The sequence below is a fragment of the Furipterus horrens genome, unplaced genomic scaffold, assembly GCF_987537825.1.
Source record: "Furipterus horrens unplaced genomic scaffold, mFurHor1.1.pri manual_scaffold_5, whole genome shotgun sequence".
NCBI classification, from domain to species: domain Eukaryota; kingdom Metazoa; phylum Chordata; class Mammalia; order Chiroptera; family Furipteridae; genus Furipterus; species Furipterus horrens.
Window position 1 is genome coordinate 38,677,765 of NW_028327175.1, and position 12,376 is coordinate 38,690,140.

Genomic DNA, 12,376 nt, shown 5'->3' on the forward strand with positions numbered 1-12,376 from the left:
CATGTTATAAGTATGTTCATTTGTTTCTTGGATTTTAAGTCCCTATTCATTCTAAGGTGCATTATCAAAGTGAGAGTGGCTTTTTTTTGAGGGAGAGGGGGATCATGGATGAAATAAACAAATTTACACCTCACTACCAATCACATTCTGATTTCAGAAATAGTAGTATGTGAAAAAAGTTTGGTAAAAATGAGAAAATAGCATATGACTTTCCTATTCAAATTTGAAGGATCATAACCCAGTAACATTAGTCTAATTAATGTTACCAAATTGATCTAATTTAGTCTAATTAGTCTAATTTATAAGCAATGTGATGAAAGTCACCTAATTCAGGGAAAAATAGATTTCATCTCTCTCTACATCTTAATAAAGTGCAAATCAGTGATCTCTAGGAAGTACCTTTTTCCACCTTAAAATATGTGTATTGCTGATATTGTCATCAAAATGTTTTTTGGTCAACCACCTTTAATCACTTTTAATAGGGAAAACTGCTAAAGAGCACATGCTACTAAAGACACTTAAAAGTAAAACAATTGGTTTTACTTTTGAATTGGTTAGAAATGGTCTTAAAGTACAACTAATCTACTAAGAAAAAGATGTTACATATTTCTTACAGGTTGAATTATCTACTAACTCATCAGATCAAAAAAGTTCATTTATCTGATCTGAAACATAAATTATATCTCAAATATTGAAAGTTCTCCTAATTTTTTATCTCTCTCTCTCTCTCCCCAAGCCTCTCCCTTTCTTCCCTCATCTCCTCTCTTCCTCCTTCCCTCCCTCTCACTCCCACCCTTGAAATTATTATGATCACAACAGGATATTAAATTGCTCAGAAGTTAACCTTGCATCTGCGAAAAGTATCACTTTATAAAATTATTTTTAATTTTTAATTCACTATTCGATCATTTTCTCTCCCTAGAGTAATCCCCTTTTATAATTGTTCTTGTGTTTCACATATTATATTAGAAAATTGTTAGCTACTGGGCTTTCTCTTGCTCATCTGTACTGACAAAATAAAATCATCTGTCTTGTCATTAGTAGATAACTAGCTAATGCTATTATTTTATCTCTGATAGCACAAAAAAGCCTGAGAAATTCTTAATATCTTCTTTGGAAACACTACTTTTCTATACATACTCTTATGTATTTGCAATTTTACCTCTAGCACAAATATAAAACCAGAATATCTAATAAACCATGTAAAGGACATGCATTAAGTTTTTGCTGTACCCCATCCTCCCTACCATGTTTTTATTTTTGGAAGGCATTGAAACTTACAAACTTAATCATTTGATATAAACGTTTCATTATGAGTATGACAATCGAGGAAAGGAAAAAAAGACTGTATCTGCAAAATTTTTGCAAGCTTCCTGATGTGAGAGCATCTACCTCTACCCCCAGCTTTATTAAAACATAATTGATATATAATGTATATTGATTAGTTTAAGATATACAATGTGTTGATTTGTTACATTTATATATTGCAAAATGACTAACACCATAGTATTAGCTAAATCTCCATCAAGTCACATAATTATCATTTCCTTTGTGTGGTAAGAACATTTCATATCCATTATCTTAGCAATTTCAAGTATATAATTGCCATGCTGCACATTAAGTCTCTACAATTTATTCATTTGTAACTGAAAGTTTGAACACTTTGACCAACATCTCCCTATTTTCCCTACCCCACTCTCAGCCCTGATAATCATTTTTCAACTTTTTTTTGTAAGTTCAGGTTTTTTAGATTTCATATATAAGTGATATCATGCAATATTTGTCTTTCTCTGTTTGACTTATTTCACTTATCACAATACCCTCAAGGTCCATCCATGTTGTCACAAATGGTAGAATTTCCTCCTTTCTTATGGCTGAATAACATCCCATAGTACATATATACCACATTTTTTTAATCCATTCATCCATTGAGAGATACTTAAATTGTTTTCTATCTTGGCTGTTGTGACTAATGCTACAGTGAACATGGAGTGCAGGTATTTCTTCAAGATCATGTTTTCATTTCCTTTGGATATATATCCAGGAGTGGAATAGCTAAATTAAATGGTAGTTTTATTTTTAAATTTTTGAAGAACTTCTATACCGTTTTTCCATAGTGGCTGTACCAATTTACATTCTCAATAGCAACACACAAGGGTTCCTTTTCTTCACGTTCTTGCCAACACTGTTATGTCTTTTTAATAATGGCTATCCCTATAGATGTGAGTTGATATTGTGGTTTTAATTTGCATTTCCCTCATGATTAGTGTGATGTTGGCACCTTTTCATATACCTCTTCTCCACTTATATATCTTCTTTGGAAAAATGTCTTGTCAGATCCTCTGCCCATCTTTAAAATTGGATTGTTTATTTTTTTCTATTGAGTTGTATGAGTTTTTATATGTAATTGGACATTAATCTCTTATCAGATATATGATTTACAAATATTTCTTCCATTCAATTAGTTGCTTTTTCATTTTGTTGATGGTTTCCTTTAAATATTTCTTCTTTTCTTTTCTCTCTTTCTTCTTTTGGTATTCCTGTTATATTTGTTACTCGTTTTGTAGTTATACCATGGTTCTTGAATATTCTCTTCTGACCACCCCCCCAACACTTTCTTCTCTGCTTTTCAGTGTTGGAAGTTTTTATTGACATATTCCCAATGTTAGAAATTTTTTTCTCAGCCATGTCCAGTCTGCTATTGTAGCCATCAGAAATATTCTTTATTTCTGTTACAGTGTTTTTGATCTTTAGCATTTCTTTTTTATTCTTTCTAAAATTTCCATCTCTTTTCCTACATAATTCATGTGGTTTTTCATGTTGTCTACTTTTTCCATTAGATCCCTCAGCAAATTAATATTAGTGATTTCATAGTGCCAATGTCCCTGCCATATCTGAATCTAGTTCTGATGCTTTCATTGCCTCTTCAAATTGTGTTTTTTATCTTTTCTTTTCTTTTTTTGCCTTGTAGTTTTTTGGTTAAAAGCTAGATGTAATATATTGGATAAAAGGAACTTCTATAAATAAGCCTTTAATGGTGTGATGGTGGTAAGGTGTGAGTGAGGGGAAACATTCTATAGCCTTATAATTATGTTTTAGTTTTTAAGTGAGTGATCTATGCTCCTGGACTGTGAACTTCACCAGTGATTCATGGATTCCTCCCTCCCTCCCCCAAATTTAGGTGAACAGCGTGGCTAGAATAGGCTAGAGTTGGGCATTTTTTTCTCCTAAATCAGGCCTTGATCAAATCACAACAGTTTAGGATCTGGTAAAATAGTTTCTCTTGAGGGGCAGATTTTGTTAGGAACAGAATGATATGATGTATTTTAAAATGGTTATTTCCTCCACCCTTGGCTGGAAGCTCTGAGGTCATGTTTTCTCTGATTTTCACTTTGAGAACCTGGTAGGGCTGCTGGGGATATAACCCACAAAAGTGTGGAGTCTTCTGTATGACTGGGCCCCCTAGAGTTATTAGCTCTCAGACGTTTTCACACTGAGCCTTCTGCAGTTTTCCATTTACAGTTTAGGTTTTCCTACCCTGGCATGGGTTTCTTGGGAGGTGTATTCTCCTGGGTTTCTGCTCTGATAAGTTGTGATTCTCTGTATTCTCCTGCTTGTCTCTCTAATTCTTGGAGCAGCGGTGTGCCACATGACCTCACTTCTGTGACAGATCTAAGAAATTATGTTGGTTTTTCAGCTTGTTTAGCTATTTACCTATTAGGACAGTGACAACTTCTAAGGTCCTGCTGGACTGAAAACCAGAAGTCTCATATTGCCCTTTTAATGTTAGGTTTATTTCTAGGTATTTAATATTTTTTATTATTATTGTAAATTAAGGCTTTTATACCATTAGTTATTCTAACTAGTATTGTTTTATATGTGAAAGCTATTATTTTCTTCTACCTATTCATTTCTTCCTGCCAGCTTATTAAATTATCTTATTGTTTGTAATAGTTCTCAGTGGATTCTATTGGTTTTCTAGGTATGTAATCATGCCTGTTTGCCACACTGTACAGCCAGAATAAAACGGGAATGATGGCCCCTGAGTTTGTGAAACATGGTGGCCTCACTGATTCATGTCACCTGAAGGACAGATCATTTTACCCTCCCTTTTATAATTTTCATACATTTAATTTTTTTATCATGCCTAATTGTATTGGCTAGTTCCTCTAGAACATATAAAAATACAGTAGAGTTATTTACTGTCTTTACCTTGTTCTTGACTTTAATGGGGCAATATCACTATTGATTTTTTATTAAATAGATACTATTATCATGTTAAAGATATTATGAGCCGACGTCGCCACCATTAGACAATAGGAGCCGCGGCCCGGCGTGCGAGGAGGCGGGCGGCGGGAGGGGCGCTGGGCGCGCAGGAAGCGGGGCCCGGGGCGCGCCGGGGCCGGGCGCACGGGGAGGGGGCGCAGGAAGCGGTCGAGGCCGGGCGCAAGAGGCTGCAGCGGCGGCCCCGGGAACTGCTGATCGGCGCCGGGACAAAGGCGCGGCAGCCCGGCGCCTCGAGGCGCCGGAGCCGGGGCGCACAGCTGGGGCGCAGCCCGCGCCCCCCGCAGCGACTGACATGATGTTTCCACAAAGCAGGCATTCGGGCTCGTCACACCTACCCCAGCAACTCAAATTCACCACCTCTGACTCTTGCGACCGCATTAAAGACGAGTTTCAGCTGCTGCAGGCTCAGTACCACAGCCTGAAGCTCGAATGTGACAAACTGGCCAGCGAGAAGTCGGAGATGCAGCGTCATTATGTGATGTACTACGAGATGTCCTATGGCTTGAACATTGAGATGCACAAGCAGGCTGAAATTGTCAAGAGGCTGAATGGGATCTGTGCCCAGGTGCTCCCCTACCTTTCCCAAGAGCACCAGCAGCAAGTCTTGGGAGCCATCAAGAGAGCTAAGCAGGTCACGGCTCCAGAGCTGAACTCCATCATTCGACAGCAGCTCCAGGCCCACCAACTGTCTCAGCTCCAGGCTCTGGCCCTGCCCCTGACCCCACTTCCCGTGGGGCTGCAGCCGCCTTCACTGCCAGCGGTCAGCACTGGCACTGGCCTTCTCTCGCTGTCTGCGCTGGGCTCCCAGGCCCACCTCTCCAAGGAAGACAAGAATGGGCACGACGGTGACACCCACCAGGAGGACGACGGAGAGAAGTCGGATTAGCGGGTGGCCAGGATGGGGAGGGTAGGGGGACAAGGAGGAGACAGGACACACAGAGAGAGGAATGTTCACCGCAAGACAGTACAGCTCCGGATTGGCTAAACTCCCGGTAGTATTTATGGTAGCTGCTGGGGCCTTAGCCCTGCTTGTATGCCACCCCCTAGCTTTGCTCTGGCTCCCAGCCTCCCTCCTCCCCCCTGCAGCCTGAATGGGTGAATACCTGCTTATACCACAGATAAGGCAAGCTGAGGCCTGGAGACGAAAATGGGAGGCCAGGTCAGAAGGGAGCAAAACCTCAATAAGAAGTCTAACACCCCTGCACTTCCCCATTTCACACACGTATAACTGACAGTCTGCCCGCTGGGCCCCCTCAGGGCACACCCCAGCTTCCCACCCTGGCACTGCATGCAAACACAATGCTAGTTGCCCCTTCCTGCCCTGGGCACCCCTTTCTCTCCCTCCACCTCCCACCCAGTCACCTCTGCTAGTTCCAGACACTCATGCCCACCTGGTCCTCTCTACTTGCCCAGCCAGGATGAGCAGGATGGGGGTGGGCAACCCAAGATTCCCCTTCTCCCTTTCCCAAATAAAGATGAGGGTACTCAAAAAAAAAAAAAAAAGATATCATGAGATGTTTTTATTTGTTTCAGCTTTTTATTTTAAAAACATCAGCTAGAGAAGAGATTTCTGAGTACAGGTGATATTTGAGTCCATGAATATTGTCATAGTTGAAAGAAAAGCAATTGTGTATATAGAAAAATGAAAGGACTATAGATTCAACCCGAAAAAACACCTGTATTTCAAAGGTGGAAGGAGAGAGGAACTAGAGAAGCAGTCAGAGGAGACTTCCAGGTCAAGATAAAAGTGTTTGATCATATTTTAAACACTAGTCAGCACTATTGATGGAAATATAAGATATTTATGCTTTAACAGAATTCCCAATGACCAGAAGAATAACGAAATCAGGATATTGTGTCTTTGGTTTAGAAGAATGTATATTGGTTTTGTATAATTTTTGTACAAGTTATAAATGATGTATGAAATAAAAAAATCTCTCTGTGTTACAACATTGCATTCAGAGGCAATCAGACAGGTCCACTGAGCTCAAAGCCCAAGAGTAAGTAAAATGAAGCCCTTTCCTCCACATTTTGAAACACTGAGCCATTTTTTGTTTTCCTAATGTTTCACAAAATTAAATCTGTGACTCTGGAGAGAGACCTCACATCAGCTCTATAACAACATAAAAAAGTAACTCTCAGTTGTGCAAAGTTTCCTCAGAAATGTTTCTGCCTAATGAGTATTTTAGTGATGTTCTCTCAAGAAATGGGCATTTCACTAAATTGGAAAGTATAGATGGAGGCACCAGAATAAGAATAATTCCACATTAAGTAAGATCTTGCATATTTCCGATATAGATAAACATGTAAAATACAATATTGAGGAAAGAAATCCAGAGATTTCTTCATTTACTTTCAGAATGTTCCTATTACTTGCCTTTCCATTTTCCCCTTTTTATCTAATATTTTTCTACCTAGGAAGTTCATTAATTATCTTAGAGATATTTTTGACATATATTATAAATCTAGGGCATTATTATTTAAAATAATTATCTTACCTAATTATAGAACTATTGGTGGGCCGTCTAGAAGTTGGTTTTCAAGAGTCTCTTTTCATAAGAATTTTCTTTTGGAGAAAGCAGAGAGGACAGAAGCAGAAAAGCACAGAGACTGTGGAGGGAAGAAGCCTGGAGACTATTGGAGAGATTGGTCCCTATCAATCATCTAGGCCCCAGGATTTCTACCTGAACTAAAGGGAGAAAAGAACTGCCAGAATAAGCTCTTGTTATGGAATGTTCTTCGAGACATTGGGACACAGACATCAGGATTTGGTGCCCAGAAGATATTTTGCTAGAGTGCCTTAGCCTAGTTGCTAAGAAAGAGCTCTGGACACATTTCATTGAGTTTAAACCCAAGCTCTGCAAATTTCTAGCTTTATGACCTCAGATAAATTACTTAACTCATCCTCAGTTTCCCATCAGTTTTAGTTTTCTGTTGTTGCCATAGCAAACTCAGAAAACAACAAAAATTTATTGTTTTACAGTTCTGGAGGCTGGAATTCTGAAATCAAATCTTGATAGGGAAGTTCTCCCTTAGGAAGCTCTGGGAGAATTTGTTCCCTGACTCTTTTAGCTTCTGATGGTTACTGGCATTTTTCAGAATTCCTTGCCTTATGGCTGCATCATTCCATGCTGTACCTGTCTTTTGTCTTTCTTTCTCTCTCTCTCTCTCTCTCTCTCTCTCTCTCTCTCTCTCTCTCTCTCTCTCTCTCTCTCGTGTGTGAAATTTCCCCCTGCCTCTCTCTTAGAGGAGACTCTTATGATGGGATTTAGGATCCACCTAGATAATCTGGGATGATCTCCCCAGTTCAAGATTCTTGATTTAGTCACATCTTCACAGACTATTCTATTTGCTGTTTTTGTAGGCTCCAGGGATTAGGCCCTGAGATCTTTGAGTGGCCATTATTCAGCCTAGCACAACATCCTACAAAGTGGTGAAAATAAAAATGTCTACTTCCTAGTTTTGTGATGATTAAGGAGGAAACACAGGTAAATAATTTAGCATCATTCCTGACATGCTATAAGCATCCATGTGTTAATTATTCTTCTCACTAAATTGTAAGCTCTTTGTAAGCAGCTACCATGTCTATCTTTGCACAGCATTATAGCCCTAGTGACCAGCGCAGTGCTATCAACCATAAATATTTATCAAAAGAAGTATAGTAAAATGGAATATTTTCCCCAAATTTCTTTGCTCTAAATGCATCTTGAGTACACTGGGGAATCTGGAGGGTGTAGTAAACCATTGGGAGACAGTGCCTTTGGTGGTGGTGCTGGCAGAGGTGGGGGAGAGGAGATCAATACTGTCTAGTGGCTGTTGAATGTTTGATGTTGTCAAGCACCACATGGTTGGTAATGGCAAAGAAGCCATCTCCAAGTGGCCCAGATTAGGTTTTTGTCCTGGAACAGACCCAGATGGACAGAACTGATGTGAACTCATATGCAACACCAAAAGGGATTCCCCAAAGCACTTAAGTGAGTGGGATTTTGCTGGGATCTGGGATTCATGTGTTAATAGGAAGGAGCAAGATCTTAATTTAGAACTAACCAATGAAATAAGCATGTTAGGGCTTTGTTACAGTCATATCTGGCTCGTAAGTGCTTTCAAATTCTGTTGTTTCTATTTTATTTACTTTTATTTCTAGTAGTTTGTTCTTCTGATTGCAATAGTATTGCAATAGTTCCTATTGCTTTTGTTCTCTTTTGGTGGCCTATATTTTCTTACATAGTTTTTAAACTAGAGCAATAAATCTTCGGTCAATGACTGCACTCAGGATTTGGATTGATTAATCTGTTATTCAAATACTGTTGAAAATTGATATCCCACTTTTAACTTTAGCTATAAAAGTGAAACATGGATTTAGAAGTCTTTAGTGGCAACAGCCTAAGGATGACCACATAATTTATTGTCCAAACCAGGACACTTCCAAGAGTGAAGGGAAGACTATTAATAATTACCCTGAGATAGTCTCAGACCAGTTATGATAAATGGTCACCCGATGTAAAGTCCGAAGGTGCTACTTTATGGAGGTCTGGGTCTGTTCTCTCTTCTCTTTGGATATATATGGCCGTGTCTGGGGGAGACCAGTGCCTAGAATCAGACTTCCCCATTAATTCAGAGAGTAATCCCAGCTGAAGGTGCAGATGTAACGATCAGTTTGGCAAGCTAAATCTAGCATCCAGGTCGTCTATCAACATTTCCCAGGTGAGCAGACCACCTATCATAAGAAACCAAGATGAAGGGTTATTAAATTCTAATAGGTGAACAAAAGCAGAAATGGGAAATCCAGATGCGTGATAGTTGGCAATTAAAACAGGCAGGTTATCATAATATGGACTCAAGGAATGTCAGAGTCAGAACCATGTTCTTAGAAGGTAAACTGTGCCATTAAGAAGGGAAGAACATCAGTGGATTAAATTGAAGAAAGATAAATGTAGAACCAGTATGACTCATGATTTATTGAAGCACAACCATAAAAATGGCTTAATCCTTCCTGATTCAGGCAGGGTTGGGCTTGGGAACTGGGAACTGAGGTGGGCTGGTGGATAAGGAATGGAGAGGTTTTTATGTAAGGCATGTGGATGCTGTAAACCAGTCTGTTCGTATACTGTGACTCAACTTTTCTCTCCTTAGAAGTAAGGGCCACTCTCCGCATACTTTGTCCACCCCTATTTTATTTGTAGGTGCTGCTGTATATGTGCATGGATGGTCTTCCTCTGCATGTTTCTCTTTCAGGCCTAAAGTTGCTTTAATCTTCAGTATGTGCTCCTTTGCCTCCGTTGCTCTATTTACACCTTCCCTCCTATTTCATTTTCTTTACCTCCCTCTCTCTTTCTTCTTGCCTGGTTTCCCTTACTTAGAAGTAATAAAAAATGGAAGTTTATTTTTATTTATTTAGTTTTATATTGCATTTAATGATATTACTTATTATTTATTATTATTTTTCAATTATAATTTGCATTCAACATTATTTTGTATTAGTTTCAGGTGTACAGCATAGTGGTTAGACAATCATATACTTTACAAAGTGTTCCCCCTGATATTTCAAGTAGCCACCTGGCACCACATACAGTTATTACAATATTATTGACTATATTCTCTAAGCTGTACTTTACATCCCCATGACTAAATTGTAACTACCAATTAGTAAGAAGTTTATTTTTTATTGTTATAGTTATTGGGTACCATTTTATGTTTCCTGTTAATTTAAAAAAGTCAGTAAGTAGAGTGTTTCACGCTATTGAACAAAGACAACAACAACAAATAGCAAAATTGAATTATTTTTAAATTATGTGACCTCCAATTGATTTTTTTCTTCCTGCTCCTGTAGATTAGCAGTTTTTTTCTAGAGGAGAAAAAAGTTTTTCTTGATTTAAGTGTTTTAATTCTACATAGAACTTGACACTCTGTATAGTTTAGTGTCCCTTTTAGCAAATTATCTGTGTAAAAGTGAGAAAAAAAAAACAATGTTTTCATTTTACTGACAAAAAACACCTCAGGAACAGAGAAGGCAAGAAGTGTGTTCCAGATCAAACAAGGATATTAAAATTAACATTAGAATTTAGTGTTTGGAATTATTATTCTAGTGATTTTTTAAATTAAAAAAAAAAGAAAAGCAGGTACATAGATTAGCATAACAAATACTCTTAAAACAATCATCCAGTATCTTTTCATTCTAATATTTTACAAATTTCAGTTATATTTTTTCTCTTTGTTTGAAAGAATAAACATTTCAGACATAGTTGAAGTTCCCCTTATACTCCTTTATTTTTCATTCTCCTCTTCCCTCTTCAGAGGTAACAATTATTGAATTGAGTTTTAATCTTTCTGATATATTCTTTCATAATTCTAATTCATATGTATTAGCTCTTACACAAGGCATAGTACTGCTCTGGAATTAAAAATCCATAGATAAGTTGAACAGTAAGTATCATTTTGCAACTTTCTTTTAATCCCTGACCATATTTTTGGGTGCCTGTACTTAAAGTTTATTTATTATAACTGCACTATAACATTTTATATATTGTATGAATACACAATGATTTATAACTTCATTTCAGCCCAGAAGCCTTTCCACTAGTTTTTAAGCACAATATTTGCATGATTTTGTTACAAATTGTGAAGTCAAACATTCTATCTATATTAACACTAACAAAATATTTTTAAAATGCCTTGTAACAAATTACTTACCTATAGTGTTCCCTTAAGTATTCAATCACATCAGAGCTTTGGCTGCATTTTAGGAACAAGGGCTACTTGGTGAAGTGTACCTACACTGGTATGGTTTTTAGGAAGTGAAACCAACAATATAGAGTTTACCATGACATCTACTAGATTATATGGTGAAGAGTACACATTCCATAAAGGTGTCTATTCTAGAACATTTTAGCAAGAAATAATGAAATATTTAAAATTCTGGAATATGTACTGTTCTTTATTACCCCCTCACCCCTCCAAATAATATAGTATTTCCTTATAAGAGAAAATGAGGAAAAGTGTAGAGAACAGTTAAGTAAATTAGGCTATATTTGTCCATGAGATGGAATATAATACAGGCAACAAAATTATACTTAAAAGACATTTTAATTAACACCTGGTACTAATGTTAAGATAAAAAATACATAACTGAAAGTTAGATACAGTACTATTAAAAAATATGGAGAAGCCAAGAAGGAAAGCACTAAGTTGGTAAACTTGGTTTCAACTTTCCTATATTTTCCAAATGTTCTCAGTCTTGGCTCTGCATCATAATTACTTTTAAGGAAAAGAATATTGTCACAGCTTGTCCCACATTCATTGAATTAAAATCTATAGGGGTGAATCCTGGGCATATATATTTTTGAAGAGCTCCACAGGTAGTTCTGATTTCAGACCTGAGAAATAGTTGGTCAAAATATACATTCTGACACACGCGCACACACACACATGAAGATTAAAAGAAAAATGGGCAGGGTCCTTATGGGGGAGGGGGTAATAAAAGATGTATTATATTCATGGGTGGGAAAAGTCAACATAGAAAAAATGTACATCCTTCTGAAATTATATATTGCATTCAATAAAATACCAGCAGAATTTATTGGAATTGTCAGAATTATTCTGTAGTTTGTACGGCAGAATAATCAAGTCAGGGAGACTAACAAAGAGAACAAAAACTACTGTAATTTTATGTGATTTCATAAATTTCCATTAGTATAACATGCTTTGTTTTAAGCCACTAAATTTGTGGTACATTGTTATAGCAGCAGTAAGAAATTAGTATAGTGGTCACAGTGGTCTATGGGTCAGACCCTTCCTTCATTTTTTATTGCCCTAGGGAAACAGACCCCACTGACCCCAAAATAAGCAAAAAAACAAACAAAACACCAAAACAGTAATAACAACTGAGGTCAAAGATCTTATGATTCTAACAACCGGAGCTTAGTGTCAAATGTAATTTTATTGAAGAAAAATGAAGTGGTTTGGGGCAATGGTGTTGTGATGTATATGTACATCTCAGTGCATATTATTTATTTGATTCATTGTGACTCAAATCAAGTGACATGAAGCTTTCAGAGGTTGAATCCCTATTTTCTTAAAATGTGTTTATATT

General features: G+C 37.4%; 1 pseudogene; it reads left to right on the forward strand.

Annotated features, from left to right (window-relative positions):
- Positions 1 to 4,537: 4,537 nt before the first annotated feature.
- On the forward strand, positions 4,538 to 5,685 carry LOC150008423 (TLE family member 5 pseudogene; annotated as a pseudogene).
- The last annotated feature ends 6,691 nt before the right edge of the window (positions 5,686 to 12,376 follow it).